The following is a 17,886-nucleotide window of genomic DNA, read 5'->3' as shown; positions in this document are numbered from 1 at the left end:
ATAAAATTTTTTATAACATATTAGCTGTTACTTAAAACATTAATGCTTATCGTCTCTTATTTCATCATAAGCTCAAAAGAACTTCTTTAGCATAAATGTGTCAAATTAATATGTAGAAGTGTTTTACTGCGAACATAAGAATCAAAACATTTCATTAAAAAGTTCTTTAAGACTGTGTTTTGCACATAGTGAAACTATTGCTTAAATTGTGGAGATATTAAAAAAAATCCAATATAATTTGAATTTTGGAATTTTTTTTTATGCTACGAAAGGGATGGTAATATAGGTGTAGCTCAGAGACCTGCAAATTATACAGCACTCCATATTACTACGAATGTATAAGCTTTTAAATAATTTTAGTCATTCTTTTTTTCGATATTTAACAAAACCTTATTTGTTACTTTTTTGAAACTTTTTAATTCATTCACATTTTAATTCAACAGCCATAAAAATGATCTATACTTATAATCAAAAAAATATTCTATTTTATTTTATAACCATCGTTGAATAGCCGACCCCATGTTCAATTCATGTTGAATTATTCATGTTCAACTCCGTACCCTTGTAATTTTACACTCAACCCAGAACACAAGGGAAATTCTAAATCAAGTATTGAGAGAAATATGCCTTTGTAGAGGACTTTTTGATGGAACTAACCCTCATGCGTAACATGGAGAGGAAGACCACGAACACCTCACTTGGTTAGCATGAAGGCTAGGGGACTCTAACGCATGATCCGTCTACCACTGAGGATATTTTTACGTCAGCACTGTGGTCGGTGCGAGACAGGTGCGGAATTCGTATCGACCTGCCACTGCTGGGATTCGAACACGGTTCACCTCATTGGAAAGCGGACACTGAGCCACCACAGCTCCGCAATACAAAATTTCATACAAAGCTCAAAGTTTTCGCATACAAACATTTCTATTACCTATGCTATATGTATATGCAGTAACTATACTACAAAAAAATGAGACTTCGAAACTTATCGCAAAGGCGTATAGAAAAGTGTACAGAGATAGAATAAACAATTGAACATTCAGAAATTAGCTCGAGAATTTTCAACTGTTGTACTAGTTAGATACCAAACGGGCAGCACTACAGGTCACAGGAATGAAACTACAAAGTTAAAATTTCGTACGCTGAAAGGCAGTATTTGTTTATAAAGATTAGAGAGTGCTTTTTTTTTCAAAAGGTATTACAAATGCTTTTCTTGCGAATTTTTCTTATGTATTTTGCTTTGCTGCTCAAAATCTGTAAGACTTAAAGTATGTCGTAGGCCATTAAGGTACTGGGGGTGCGATTGTTCTTGTTTTTCAGTGGCGCAATCTATGGGAAAGAATTTGACTTCTGACACACTCATACGTCATACCCGTTTATAGGGTGGACCCATTCATGCATCTATTCCTCCACAGATCGCAATTTTGTCCTGAACCAGAGAACCCTCAGTCTCCAATCTAGTATCCCCAGACCCCCAGAGGTATAATTTCTTATGGGAACATGGAGGAGCTTGTGACCCGGCAGATTTAATGTGCACCAGTCATCATTTACTACACGGGTGTCTCCGGCTGTTTGCGGGCATCGAACTCATGATATCTTGGTCGTGGACCCAACGTCGTACCAACCAGACTGTCCCGACCTTATCTATAAGACTTTGAAACTTGAAATTACGAAGGTGTATAGAAATACACAAGGAGTTCAAAGGCATAAAAAATGTGAATCCATTATTGGTTCAAGAATTATTAACTGTTAAACTTGTTTTAAAACAAAGATGCTGATTGATCTATTGTCATCTGAAATAAAGCTATAGAGTTGAAATTCAAATGCTAATAGGACCATTTTTAATTTTAACTTTACCGAGTGATTTTTTTTTCCTTCGAAATTCCTGTTTTTAGAAAGTTTTTTTTAAAAATTTTATGAGTGCATATTGTTTATTTGTCCATTTAATAATTATTTTTTAATTATTTATCAAACTAATATTCTTTTAATTACTAGTTATACATCCAATATATAATAATTATTTATTAACAATTGTTTATTTGTTGAAATATTTAATAACTTTCATAATTATCATTTTATAATCTCGTGCCTGATTTCATGTCAGAAGTACCAAAAAAATGAATAAATGAAAAGTAATAGAGATGTTAGATATTGCCAGATATAAATCTTAACATTAATCGACGAGAGATCGAATCTGAAGAGAGATAGAAACTGTTTTCAAAGCGAATCTTATACGATATAAGGTTATAGATATAGATTATTAATTGCTTATCATTTCTTTTTCTGAGACACCCCTTTTTGGACCAGAGCCTTTCCCAGAATCTCCGTTCATTCTGCTCCTTTCCTTGCGATTGTTCTTTAGTTAGTAATTCTTACGATTTTAAAATCCTTTTCCACACAGTCAAGCCCTCTGATCTTTGGCCTACCTCTAATTCTAATTCCCATTGGTTTCTATTTGAAAATCTTAAATGTCAAGGAAGGGGTCCAGATGTGACCCGCAAGCTTTTAGCAGCATATTTTGATGTATTTGTTGATATCAGCTTCCTTGAATAGCCTATATAGTTCAAAATTATGTCGTTGTATCCATAAACCATCCACATTTATAGCACCGAAAATTTTTCTCAACTCATTTCTCTCTAAAATAGCATGTTTAATTAAGACCATGTTTAGATCCATATGTTAAAACGGGTCAAATGATTGTTTTATATCTCATTATTTTTGTTCGTATTTGAAATAATTTTGACTTTAGAAATGTTCTTAAGCAGTGAAAGTATCGATGAATTACTTGTCATTTACTATTACTTATTTGTCGTACATTCTGTATTCCTTTGTTTTATTCTTTTCCAAGAAAATTCATTTCTTATTTAAATCCAGCTATGACTGAAATGTAATAAAATATTTCAATGCAATTAACCTATTAATATAATGAGCTTGCATAAAGTTATAATAATGATCTTTATGAATGAAAGTTATAATAGTTATCAAAATGATCTTTTTTATCGACTTTTTTTTAAAAGCAGATTACGAAAAAAAGAACGAATTGGTGCACCGATAGGAATTTTTTTCTAACAGATGGTCTATCTTCCCTGAGTAATGACTTTCGGGGAAATAGGGATACTGTTTTTCTATGTTGTTAATTTGCCAAAATTTAGTTATCCTGAAAATGTAACAAATAGCAAATCAATCTTAAGTTTTGCAAGCAATCATATCAAACATTCTTTCCCCATGATCTTCAATAATGAATGAGAAGCAACCATGGGGATTGGTGTGCAAAGAAGGGGTTGGAACCTCCTAGTGCTAATAAAATGTTGTGCTCTGAATTTAGATCCACATGCAAGTAAATAAATATTAATTTCTTGTAATAGACATAACTAACTTGTTTCTGAAAAATAAATCCTAATAGTAGAACTCTTGTGTAACTATCTTTTTCTTTTTGGAAAAATTTAACCATCTCTTTATGACGAATTTGGCACAATGGGCAAAATGTTGGTATTTTTACCCAAAATAAAAAGAAAGAAAATAAATATATTTAGTGATCGGGGATACTTAATATTCGGGAAAACTTGTATTTTAAAAATCGCTGAAGATTTCTCTGGAAGCATAGAGCTTTTACATTATTAATCTATATTTATTTCATAATAAATCAAAATGTAAAATTTCTTTTTTCTATTTTCAGTCATTTTTCTTGTTTATGACATAAACTGCATCCCAAATTTTTAAACTAATTTCGTAGTTTTTTTTTTCTTCTTTTATATCTAAACGATACAAATAGAAATAAATATTTCTTTTTATATTTCTACCACTAATTTTATGTAGTTCATATTTATGTGAAAATGAAACAACGAAAGTTTTTTTTTACTATTTGGAGTAATTTTACTTTTCTATGGTATAAACTTTATCTAATTTTTTTTAAAATTGCTTTCATGCCTGGGCCCTTTCTTACTTGCATCAAAGCAAGTATAAATAAAAATATCTATTTATCCTTAATGTTTCACATTTAACAAAAAAAAGGATTTTTAAGACAATTTAAAATTTTTTAAACAAAATTTGTATAATGTTTATATTTGTGTCAAAATGAAGCAAAAATGTTAGTTCTTTTAAAACTAATTTCAATAATTTTCCTGTTTGCCTATGGCATAAACTCATGCCAAAAATTAAACTACTTTTGTTTTCAAGTTTTACTTATCTTTTACTTAAATCTATACAAATAGAAATAAATATATCTACTTATGATAATGCTTAACATGATTGGAATAAAATACTTTGAAGATCACTTAGAATTTTTAAACCTATTTTTCATACAACTTATATTAATATACAACTTATATTTAATTCAACATGTTCGTATTTTTCAATTGTTTGCCCTAATTTTTCTTTTATATAACATGAAGTTTTACGAAAAATATTTAAACTGTCTAAAAGTGTTTACTTAAATAAATCGATGCAAATAGCAATAAATATGCTCTATTTGTATATCAATAATGATTAACATTTAGAAAAAACAAATATTTTTAATTCCGCTTTGGATATTTTTTTAATTTTTATTATATTCAAATTTTACAGCAATTTTCCTCGTCTGTAGATTTCAATTTATGCAAATATTCTTAAATCACTTTAGTTTTTTTATTACCTACTTATCTATAATGTATTTAAGAAATCAAATATTTTAAAGATCGTCTAATGCAGGCCAAATAAACATCAGTGAAGGGGGTGTGGCTACAATGAAGACGACGACAATTCTAATCTTGTGGGTCTATTATGTTCCATCCAATATATGTGAATTCCTTGGGATTTGTGTAGAAGGAAAGTCAAGTCTAAGACCTTTACTGGCGTCAGCAGCTGAGAGATGTTTACCAAATCTGCCAACTTCACATTTGTCTTCCGTCGGTGGTTTCCTTCCGGCAGAGGATGGATGGGCGACTGACACAGATAGTAGTCGACTCTGTGTGTGTGTCGACATCGACCACCAATTATCTTTAGCCTTTCTATTATTTCATTCCTTCCTTCGATGCTATTCTGAGCAATAACTGCCCTTTTGACCACCCCTTGCTCTTTTAAGAAGTCAGTCTGGGTAGTTTAAAACTTTTAAAGGAGGTAATGTGGTTTATTTTACCGGTTCTTCTGTGTTATGTATTTATTACGCTTTAAGCTTTCATTGTTACTATTAGAATATATTGGTTACTGTACATGGTTATCAAATATCGTTTCTTTTGTGTTTTTTATTTATTCCGTTTAAAGTATTATTACCTCACTAATATTAGGATATATTGGTTACCATTCATAGTAATCAGATCATAGTTCTTTTTGTTTTGTTTTTTTATTTTATTGTGATTTTTTATTTATTTAAACCTGTGTTTTTTATTTATTTTATTTCTTATATGTTTATCATCCATTAGCAAAATGGGTGTTGTTTTGGATTTGATGGCATGCGCACTTTATTTGGACGTCATCACAGTTTTCAACGGGGTTCAAGAGTAATAGTAAACAGTGTGCATGCGTCGTCATTGCACGCGTTGCTATGGCGAACGTTTCTGTTTGATATTTTTTTAGAATTCCTTTTTTAACTTTTAATTTTGTTCTGCATTAAGTAGTTGAGTTTATTTTTGAGATATGGGAGATATGGAAGATCCTATATTTTGAGATATGGGAGATCCCACATATACTTCTTGAGTTGTGAATCAAAGAGAATTTCATCATTTGAACTATATTTTACCAATGGGTAACCAGTGATCACCTTTCGGCTATCACAATTTGTTTGTTTTTTAACTTACGCAAGTTTGATATTTATTATTATTATTTATTTTTTATATTGTGTTTTTTTTAATAATTTTAAGGACCAATGTGATCGAAGAATTCTGGGTAGGCATCCCGGCAGTCGGGCATACCGACGTTCATGTGTACGCTAAAGGTAGTCTGATAGGTTAGCGGTATAGGGACGAGATATTTGTAAACTATCTGAGACTTTACCGCGGAGCATATGGGTCTATATGGACAATAACGCCTGTCCACCCGGAGCTCAGTTGGTTCAAGAATTCCTCCAATTGGATGGTATTCAATGACTGGAGTGGCTTACGATGCCTACTTACATTAATCTCATAAAACACGTATGGAACGCCTTTGGACGCTCAATTGCGGCTTGAGGACTAGCTCCTATGACCATCGATGGATTCAAGGTTCCCATTGTGCAAGAGTGGGTGCGGTTGCCTCAGGGATGGGTAAAAACCCTGATTAACAGTATGAATCACCTATGGTGATTTAGCCGATCTGAGAAATGTGTAGCTGTTAGAGGTGATCATACAGCCTATTAGAAATTTTTTTTTTTTTTTTTTTTTTTTTTTTTTTTTTTTGACTGACAGATTGTCGGACTAGACAAATGACCAGTTCTCTTATTTAGGAAACAGATTGTGCCTATTTTGTTTGCCTTCCCAAACATTGGTCCCATATATATGTAATTTGAGCAAGGAACGTAAATTATTGGTTAGTTGCATAGTACTCAAAACTTTAGAATAGTATGTTATTTCAATGTAATAGTTTTAGCATTTATTTCAGCTTATTACATCACTACTGGTGAAAAATAACTATTCTAATCAATAAACTCAATTCTTTTATGACCACGTGTTTCACTCAGAAGAAGTTAGTCTAGTTGAAAATAGTAAATTTAAGTAAAAGCTTATTTTCCAGTATTTATTGTTTTTTTTATTTATTTAGTTCTTTTAAATTTTCATTTCTATTACAAGGTCATATTTCTTATTATGCATAGTGATTCAAATATTTAATTTGCATGATATCGATAGAGGAGAAATATTAGCAAGTTAGTTAGCGTATTACAGCAAAATTAGTATAACTATTTTGGGCAATAAATTTCTTTTTGACGTCGCGTTGCCCTTTTGAGAAAGTAGTCTGTGTAATTTAAGTTATAAAAGAGGTAATTGTTAATTTGTGCTGTATTTTTGTATTTTATATTTATTCTTTTTAAAAATTAATTACTATTACTGGGTTATATTGTTTAGTATCCATAGCTATCAGAATGTGTTAATAGCATCATCTATACATAATAATAAACGCGGCTGTGTGTGTGTGTCTGTAATCACAATATTTCGCCCCAGAAGCCTCGCCCGGGCACGAAACTCGACCCATAATTGTGTTTTGACATTATGAAGAAGTATTTTTTTTCTTTTTCAAAAATTTTGATTAGTTATTTAGTTATCAGTCATTTTGTAAGTCTATGCTTTTCGTCTGCTTTTTCGTCTTCAAAGAGCCATATTCAAAAAACTATTAAAAAATGCATATACTTTTCCCCACTCTTATAAATGTATGCTAATGCGAACCTCACAATTTAAATATTAATTTTCGACAACTTGAACCAATAATATACGAAGGAATTAATAATTTAATTGTAAAGTTCGCATTAGTTTACATTTATTAAAGTGGAAAAAAGTTTAACTTTTGTATTAAAAATGTGGCAACATATTCGATACGTAAATAGAACGCTTCGCTTTGATATATTTGTCGCTGTTCATAATTGTTATAATAAGTTTTTCTTCTTTTCACGCTCTATTTTTTTTTTCTTAAGCGAAGACGATAATTTTTATAGCGATATTGTAGTACTTTGTACAACTAAAAATTCTTTTCACAACACTTTAAAAATATTTACTTTATTTTCTTTATATATACAGAGAACAGTCGGCAAAGAATTCGATTAGGTTGAAAAACATTTGGCTAAAAAGGAACGAATTCCGAAAGAAAAAATAAACAACTTAAAGAATAAAAATGCTGATGCCAGCCAATTTTTTGAAAGTTAACTTAGAAATAACAAACCAAATGATGTTAAATAACAAACTAAACGATGTTAACAAAATGACGTAGAAAGCGCAACTAGATCAAAATTATACAAGCACAACTAGATCAAATTATAATACCTGAGTGCTTGACGTAACAGAAATAGAATTTGATACCATAAAAAATTATATAGAAATAGAAATTGATACCATAAAAAATTTATTCGTTTTCGTTTTCTTTTCATGTATTTAGCATTTTAGTTTTTTTTTTCTTAAGCGTTGTAGCTATATAATTTCAAACATCCTCAAGAGCTATAACACATCTGCAGCAGAACTGGATATGAAGACAAAATTGCTGGACAGGAACACTTTAATTGTCCACTAATCTTCAGATTTCCTGCTATGTTTTAAAAAACTTTATTTGTGAAAACCTTCAGCGTGGCGGACAGCTGGCCGCCTTAGGCGGCTAGTATTAAATAATTTGAAAGTTTATATTTTAGTAAGTTCTTTCAGCATATTTTAGCACAATAAATATTTATTGTGAGTAATAAATATTTTTTTCGCCACGCACTGTAATGTAATTAATATACAAAATAACTTATAATGTTCAAATTGGAAAATTATTTCATGCTTCTAATAATTCTTTAAAACTAGGTATTATTGTTTAAATTGTTTGTGTTAGTTATCATTAAACATTAAGATGGTGTAAACAAATTCGTTATTTTTCTGATTATCTTTAGTTTTTCCTGCTTTTCCACTCCTGTAAAACATATCGTGAAAAAATAGCTTGTCGGTATATAAATGTTTCAAAAAAATTAAGAAATACAAAAAATTAGCATAAATTAGTGTTATTTCAAAAGTTTATAGCAGAAAAGTACTTTTTGTTAGGATTTTTGGGCCCTCTTTAGCATGTATGAAATCAATTTTATTTTCATTTTGTTATTGCTTTTCAATTTAATTTCCTTTAAAATTCATTTATTTAAAATTTTTCATTTCGTTTTTCAATAATTTCCAGTCATTTATTTTTCTCGAGTTTTACTATTTTAAATATTTAAATTTATAATTGATAATATGAAATGTTTACAAAAATCGAAAAATTTGCTTAATTTTTGATGTTATATTAGTCCATTTTTAAAAATGTATTTATTTACTTGCATATTTTATTTTAATTCCAATTTTTCGTCTTAACATTTTATTATTTGTTTGATTACGATTAAATTCGACTATTATTTACTTATTTTATCTTTATTTTGTCATTTTTATTAAAATGATTTTTTGAATTATTGAAATTAAAGGAATAAATGTTATGTTAGCCTGTTTTTGTATTCTAACATTTTGCCATGATGTTTGCATTAACTTTATTTTAGTTTAAAAATTATATTTCTAATTATTATGATATTTTTTACATTACTATTATAGTTCGCATCTCTGCGATTGTTATTTAATATAGTTTATGCGTGCTGTTTTTTAAGTAATTTGTAAAACAGTATATTTAACAGTTTATTGAGTATTTTTTATTGAAATTAAGTCTAAATTTGCTAACTTACAAATTCGCATATATTTTTGTTTTGAATGTTTGACAATACTTTTTTAATTACTTTGTCTTGTTGTTAAAATTATAAATATTTTTGAAATTTTATTATTAATATTTTTATAATTTTTGAGTACTTTAATATCTCATGATTAATGACTTTAATATCTCATATTTAATGTATTCTTTAATTATTATCTTAAGAGAGTTTTTTTTTTATGAGATATTAAAACTTGACATTTTTTTAAACTTGCAATTATTTTTAAATAAAAATATTGATGAAATCCAAAGTAAAAAATTATCTTATTAAACTTGAGCAAAATTATGAAAAATAAAGGATATATAATTATTTTAAAAAACTTTATAAATAAACGAATGAAATAGTTATAAATAATGAAAATTTTAAAAACCATACTTCTTAATGAAAAATAAAGTTTTAACAATAATTCATAAGATTTCTAAAAAAACTTTTCGACAAATAAATTTCAAACGTGAAGTTTTGACACATACACAAACAAAATAAATAAATAAGTGAATAAAATAAATAAATAAATAAAATGCTTCCTTTGCTTTTTTTGTAATGAAATTCATGATTGTTTGAAGCATTCTTTTAGTTTAAACTCAAGCATTTATTTCAAGAAATAAAGGGAAAAGAACAAAAAATAAAAATGAAGCACAAGCTTATTACAGCTCTCTACACCAAAATATCAAGACAGTGTATCTCAGAGTGCAACTGATGTTACTACAAAGGGCATGTAAAACACTGTTAGTATTTCTGATCTAAAATTACTGTAAAACAGCCGTTACAGCTGTCTGTCCCACCGTAAAAATATGGTTAGGAACAATTCTTTATAGTTTTGAAACCGTTTGCAACTGGTATGTTCAGAAAACATTGAATACCAAATTATACAGTTTTTTAACACTTTGCAACTCGCATGGTTTCAAAACCGTAAAAAGGAAATTTAGCTGGACATTGGAATTAGTTTATGTAAGGCATTTAGTTAGGTAAAGAGACATTGGAGTTAGGTGTGGTTGAGTTGTGTTTTGTCGAATGAACCGTGATTTGGGGCTTAATTATTTTATCTGGTGGTGCCATCTAACGTGAGTGATGCGAAAAATTAGAATTTTTGTGTTAAGCAGCTCTGTGGTAGAGTCATCTATGCGTGACTGAGAGCTTCGTGTTCTAGTAGTCCATGGTCCCGCCAGTGGCGTGCCAGCCGGGGGGGGCAGAGGGGGCAGTCGCCCCCTCTGAAATTTTAGTGAGGGGGCAAACAATATATTTCGCCCCTCCTGAAATTTAAACATTCGAGAAAATAAAATCAAGTAAAATTCCGAGTAAAAAATAGTCAAAAAGCAAAATTTTAGAAAAAAGCTATTTTCCAAGCTTTGTAGCTATTTTCCAAGTAAAAAACCTAATTTTCCTCTGAAATTAAAGTAAGAGGTTATAATAAATATGAAGGCAAGAAATAAATTTAGGTAAAATTGGTAATTTTAGGAAAAAACAATTTTTTTTTTTTCAATTTTGAAACTATTTTTCAAAAAGAAAACCTTATTGTCTTCTGAAATTTAATAAAAGGGCCTATATTGCGTTTCGCCCCTTCTGAAATTTAGACATTCACAAAAATAAAGTCAATTTAAATTAGTAAACTTAAAGGAAGAAAAAAACTTTTTTCAACTTTGAAGCGATTTTCTAAGAAAAAAACTTTATTTAATTCTGAAATTTAAATGAAGGGTGAGTAATGTACTTCGCCCCTCTTGAAATTTTGCCATTCGTGATAATAATGTCAAGTTAAATTGATAACTTTAGAAAAAATTAACCATTTCGTTTTCAACTTTAAGGTTATTTTCGAAATCAAAAATTACTTATTTTACTGTGAATTTAAATTGAGGGGGCGAATGACGTGCTTCGCCCCTTCTGAAATTTAGCCATTCTTGAAAACATAGTTAAGTTCAATTGGTAATTTCAGAAGACGAAAAAGAACTTTTTCTCAACTTTGAAGTTTTTATAAAAAAAAATGTAAGAAAAAAAAAACACTATTTTCTTTTGAAATTCAATTGAGGGGACGAATAGTGTGCTTCGCCCCTTCTAAAATTTAGCCATTCGTGAAAATAAAATTAAGTTGCTAATTTGGAAAAAAAAAGAACTTTAAAAAAAAAAAAAACAAACATTTTTTTTGTCTTAAATTTAATTGAAGAGGCGAATAGTGTACTTAGCCATTTATAAAATTTAGATATTCATGAGAATGAAGTCAAGTTCAGTTGGTAACTTTAGAAAAAAAGATCCATTTCTTTTTCTACTTTAAAGCTATTTTCGAAATTAAAAACTTTATTTTACTGTGAATTGAAATTGAGGGGGCGAATAATGTGCTTCACCCCTTCTGAAATTTTGCCATTCGTGAAAATAAAGTTAAGTTAAATTGGCAATTTTAGAAAAAAAAAGAACCCTTTTTCAACTTCAGAATTTTTTTTTAAAGCACTATTTTCTTCTGAAGTTTAATTGAGTGATATTTAGACATTAGACCCCTTTTGATATTTAGACATTCATGAGAATGAAGTCAAGTTAAATTGATAACTTTAGGAAAAAAGCACTATTTTTTCACCTTTAAAGCTATTTTCTAAGTAAAAAACTTTATTTACCTCTGAAATTTAATTGAAGGGTGAAAAATGTGCTTCGCCCCTTCTGAAATTTAGCCATTCGTGAAAATAATGTCAAGTTAAATTGATAACTTTAGAAAAAAAGCCCTATTTTTTTTTTCTACTTTAAAGTTATTTTCGAAATCAAAAACTTTATTTTACTGGGAATTTAAATAAAGGGAGCGAAAAATGTGTTTCGCCCCTTCTGAAATTTAGCCTTTCGTGAAAATAAAGTTAAATTGGTAATTTTAGAGAAAAAAAAATTTCAACTTTAAAGCTTTTTTTTTTTAAACATTTTTTTCCTCTGAAATTTAATTGAGGGGGCGAATAGTGTTCTTAGCCACTTCTGAAATTCGGAAATTCGTGAGAATGAAGTCAAGTTAAATTGGTAACTTTTGAAAAAAAGTACTGTTTTTTTTTCTACTTTAAAGTTATTTTTGAAATTAAAACTTTTATTTTCCTCTGAAATTTAATTGAAAGGCTAATAATTTGCTTTGCCCTTATTGAAATTTAAACATTCGTGAAAATAAAATTAAGTTAAATTGGTAATTTCAGAAAAGAAAAAAAACTGTCTAAAAAACTTTCTTAAGACAAAGACTTTTTTTTCACGTATAACTTTCTATATAATTAAAAGAAAATCTCATCCCAACTTCATCTCTTTTGCCCTTCCCTGGCGGAAAGAGTAATAAAATGCAACCTTCACTGATAAAAATTGGTTTCAAAGCCACCCCTGACTTTCAACAATTTCCTTTCCACCCACTTTGGCATATAATTCTGGTGGCCAAACCCCCCACAAAGACAGTTATTTGACTCCTCAAAAACAGCCACCTCATGTTACACGCAGTGGGTAAAAGTACTTTGCTTCTTAAATTTTCATTTTTATGGCCTTTTGCTCCTTTGTCCTCTTTTTAAAATGTCAGATATCCACAGAAACATATCTTATTTGGATATCTCTTCGTAAATCGTCTCAAACAAGCAATTATCTAGATTTTCTGAGAAAACAGGTGTTTTAAGCTTTTAAGGGATCTAAACTGGGGAGGACTTGTTGACATTTTCTCTGGTCTGGTCTTTTTGTGATGAGACATTTCTTAGACTAACGTAAATAAACGCTCTCTGCTAAAAAAAAATTTCAGCTCTTTTAATTACATAATTTAAGTTATCAATTTCAAAAGAAAGCATATTTTTTTTATTTTGTTTAATTGTTTTAAATTATTTGGTTGTTTTTTTTGTTGTTGTCGTTGTCGTTATTTTTTTTACATCAGTTTGACAGATTAAATAACAAGGAAACGTAAAATAGATATCGAAGGAGGTAAGCAAATGTTTTCATTTCATTAAATTATTTAATGCTTTAATAATTATGCATTTATGTACTATTTGAATTGTTTCAGATAGTTGTTCGTATATCAAATACATTTAAATAGTACATTAGTTCATGATTTTACCGTTTGTTGTTGGTGTATGGATTAGTTTATGTTACGAATTTAATTTTTTTTAATTGTTAAATAATATTTTGAATTCTTTTTACTTTTAAAAACTTTGTTTTTATTCGAAAATGAAATTCAACCTTTAATTTTTTAAGAAAATCCTAGTCAATCAAAAAATAATAAATAAAGTACCTTGAAATAAGAAATTTATTTTCGTATTTTCGATTATTCTTTCAACTTTTAGGAGGTACATTTTAATATCGGTTCCTTAAGATCATCAATGTCTTTATTTTATTAAAATTAATTTTCTTCTGCTCTTTTGGCACAAAAGTGATATTCATTGCAGATTAATATACTAAAAATAAATAAATAAAAAGGACCGAAAAACTATTGATTCTAAAAACAGGAAAATAACACGATTGAGAATGCATCATATCAGCTCTGAAAGGTGTTTTTCTTTTTCCTTTTTCTAATTTTTTAAATTTACTATTTTATTTTTATCTTATATGATAACTATTATTATATTATGTATATCATATGATTATGTAGAGCAGAACTCTAACACCAAATCTGTTATACATTTACTCTCTCTCTCTCATGTGAAATAAACCAATTAAAAAAAAACATTATACACCAACAATAATTTGTATAAATAAGGATAATTCGTTTAAATAATGATAATTTTTATTTTAATACAAACAAATTAACTACCATTTTTATTTTTAACAATAAAAATGTTAAAAAATTATTCTTTAAAAAAGGTTCATTAAAAATTTTCATAATATTTTATTATTCTCAGTAATAAAAACTTTAATTAAACAAAAAACTTATTTTTATGAATGGGGCAATATTGGAGGGTAAAACACATTCCGTAACATTGGAGGGGAAAAAATTATCCGCGTAATTTTTGTAGTCTTTTTTTTTTTTAATATTAATTTCATAGGATGCTAAAATTGTGTTAATTAACTTTGTGAAAGCTTTTTTCATGAATATTTCTTCTGAATTTAAAGTATTAATTTTCAAAAATTTTAATGCTGAAATTATAAATGCTGTTGATGGAGATTAAAAAATTAATGCGATCAATACTATTGTAATTCATCATTTCTTAAAAATGTGAATATTTCTCTTTATCAATTGAATATTTTTATTTTCCGTTTTAAACATGACAATTACGACTTAAATCCAGATAAATTAAACTGGAACAATATGAGAAAAATACTACACATAAAACTACTTAAATTTCATTTATTTTTCCGCATTTTGTGTTATATTATATGTTATATATGTATTATGTGTTATATATATGTTATTGTGTTATATTTTTGCTTATTTTATTTTTCTCTTTAAAAATCCGAAGCAAATAAAATTCATTGTCAAGACAAGCCATTAAAAAGAATTTTTTATTTAGGAAAAAAGCTGTATAACCTTTTTCTTTGGTATTATATTTGCTTTGGAATTTCAAATAAATAAATAGTTCCCTGTCATGACTGTTTACTCATATATGACGTCGCGAATATATATATTTACATGCCTTTCTGATCAGAAGTTTCAATAGGCAAATTATTCAAAAAAGAATCTTCTTTAAAATATAGCCATATTTTTAGGTCCCTGTACACACTGGAGTAACGTAACTTTATTTTTAGCTCGATGTTAATTATATAACTGCTGAATATTTTTTTTATAGTGACTTTTTAAAAGGAGAGCATATGTGATACATAAAACCGTAAAATTCCATCCAATTTCTATAAAACGTGTTGAAAATTTTTAATTTGAAATCAATCAGTAATTTCATTTTTTATAACTATATATTAAACAGATTCAAGAAGTTTTATGAAATTGACACTTCATGACTTGCATTATAATTAGCTTGTTGACTAGGGATACTTTATTTAAGACTTTTTATGATTACTTTATTTATTTAATTTTAAGTTATGAGCTTCCATTGCCCATAAGTGATATATGCGCCAGTTTTATAAACTTAATTTATACAACAATACAGATATTTACTAAAATTGTCTGAAAAATTAAGTTTAAAAATAATAATAAAGTAATAACTTAGTTAATTAAATTAGCCTCAACTGTCATTATTCTTTTTTTAATTTTACAATATCATTTAATCTAATACGTCATATGGTAACCATATTATATATAGACAGAGCTATACTTTCTTCAAAGTTTACATTTTATATTAAATCCATTTTTTGATTTTATAAAACCTTCGAAATACAATTTTCAGTGTCTGACCTGTTAATTCCATCATACCTGTCTTTCTGTATACCGGATAATAATAATAATCTGAATCAAAATATTTTGGTCTTATTTGATGGCCTGTAGCCTTAATAGCTTTGCTTAAAAAATTTTTCTTTGATATATAGACAATATCAATGAAACTTTGGCGTTAAGATTGTTGTTGTTATAAGATTGTTGTTTCATCAATTAACATAAATAACGCACGCCGCATGTCGTTTTTATCATCAGTTCTCAAATTCATTTTATCCAATTTTAAAAGTTCTGCAACTAATTTGTTTTTCGTTTAGTTTGCGTAACATAATAAAACTATAACCTATAGTTCAATTAAAAATTAAAAATTAACTTCAGAAATTTTTTTAGAATTTTGAAATTTATGTACAAAAAAAAAGTTATTTCTTATAAAATAATTTCAGAAAGCTAAAAATATGCAAAAATGAATATAGAAGTATGCACCAAAGAAAAAAATGGTATAATTTATTTTAAGATTTCGTCTGAAAGAGAAAAAAGAAGTCCCTGGGCAAAGTAGAAATCGGGAGCCATCACCGATTTTATAGTTCATACATTCAATGTCAATTTCTCTTCTACTAATCAATTTTCAGGATCTCTTAAAACGAAAATCTTCGCTTAAGTTCCAATTGTTCATGCGATTTCCTGACAATTTTGAGGAATCTCAACTAAAATTATTAATTGTAGCATTTAGAAGAAGCAAACACATATTCATCGTCGACATTGACACCCAAATCTTAAAAAAAAGTTTAAAACATTGCTCAATTTTATAAAGAATTATTAAAATAATTGAATATCCATTTAGTAGTAAATTATATTTAGTTTTTTTTGCATCACATTATTTTTACTAGAAAAGCGATAAAAACAAAGATAAAAGAAAGCTATTGTCTTTTCATATTCTAATTGGTCAGTTAAATGTGAAAATTTACGGAACATGTACAGAAACGGCTAAACCGTGCAAACACAAGTTATTATTTTGTTCAAATTTAAAAGTTATTTCGTTACTTGAGTGGTGAGGTTTAGCACTTTCTTGTAATATCTCGCATGCTCACGCACTTTTAATTTTTGATTCTGTGCAGTGCAGGTAATAATTATTTATGTACGTGAACTAGCAAGAGACTAAAGTTTTCTATTTTGTAGCAAAATCAAACAATGTATTGAGCGTAAATAAATAAATAAACAAAGCGAGCACTCTTAGATCAAACAATCGCATTTTCATAGGACTCAATTCGGATAGTTCGGGAACCTGACTTTAAATATGCGAAATAATTAGTGTAAGGGTAGACGATTTTAAGAGTCAAGAAATTTCCCCTACGGTTATTTTTAAAAATAATTTTTTTTCGGATTTTTATTTTCTCTATAATAATTTCTATTCCTCTGTCCTTGTTATTTTTCAAACATTTTTAAGCTAAATGGGAATTTTTGTGATTAATTTTGTGACCAGTAACTCTTTATTCTCATTAATAAAATAATAAGTCTTAATAAAACTATGTTATAATACAAAAAAATTTTAATAAGTACAGCAAATTTTTCAGATTTAGTCTTTGTTCAGTTGTAATAATTTTTTTAGATTTCATTTTTATCGGATTTTTGCTTTTACGCTTATGTTAATGATATTTTTGTTAATTGTTTTCTCTATATTTTGTTAGAACATTTTAAATTCTTTAAATATATTTCATTCAATTTATACTTGAAAATTTTTAAATATTTTAAAAGTATATAACATAATTTCCCAATATCATTTGGTTTTTCGAAAGATTCTTTTAAATTTCCATTAGTCTTTTTCGCTCTACAATTTTGTTTCGAATAGCTATAATTCGAAAAATAATATTGCATTGTTAAGTTAAAAAAGCACGTAGCCTCTAATATACAATAAAATTTTTGGTTATAATTTTATAATGAGTTTAGATTATACTTCTGTAAATAAGAAACATATTTAAATATGGCGAGCTGGAAATTAATTCCTTCATTTGTTTTAATTTTTTCATCCCTAGTCCTTTATCATGAAAACTTAATATGATAAGGTTAATTCTACTTCATTAAATTACTGCATATTTATATGTTTAAAATTGTTTTTTTTCTCTTTGTATACATTTTAAGCTTTACCTTGGAATTAACCAGAAAAATCAGAAGACTTGTAATCTCTTTTACTCCTTCATTTATTTTAATGTTTTTATACCTTGTGCTTATCATTAAAATTATGATAAAGTTAATTTTCCATTTTTTTGTAAACTGAAAATTTATATTCATGATTAAATTCAAA

At 27.8% G+C, this 17,886-nt stretch overlaps 1 protein-coding gene across 2 annotated transcripts in view; it reads left to right on the top strand.

Moving 5' to 3' along the window:
• LOC107444322 (LIM domain only protein 3) overlaps positions 1–17,886 on the top strand; it is a 153,710-nt gene that overhangs the window by 23,941 nt on the left and 111,883 nt on the right. Inside the window, exon 1 of one of the 2 annotated variants that reach the window (XM_021147361.4) lies at positions 4,788–5,094. The exons of the other annotated variant lie outside the window; for it this stretch is intronic. The gene's annotated coding sequence lies outside the window, so the exon portion shown is untranslated. Of the gene's footprint in view, positions 1–4,787; positions 5,095–17,886 lie in introns of those variants that run through there. 2 annotated transcript variants of the gene reach the window in all.

Source organism: Parasteatoda tepidariorum, chromosome 6, assembly GCF_982258835.1.
Source record: "Parasteatoda tepidariorum strain Cologne lab strain chromosome 6, Ptep-v5.0, whole genome shotgun sequence".
In the NCBI taxonomy this organism is placed as follows: Eukaryota; Metazoa; Arthropoda; class Arachnida; order Araneae; family Theridiidae; genus Parasteatoda; species Parasteatoda tepidariorum.
Note: the sequence above shows the minus strand (reverse complement) of the source record. Positions and strands in the feature narration are given on the sequence as shown.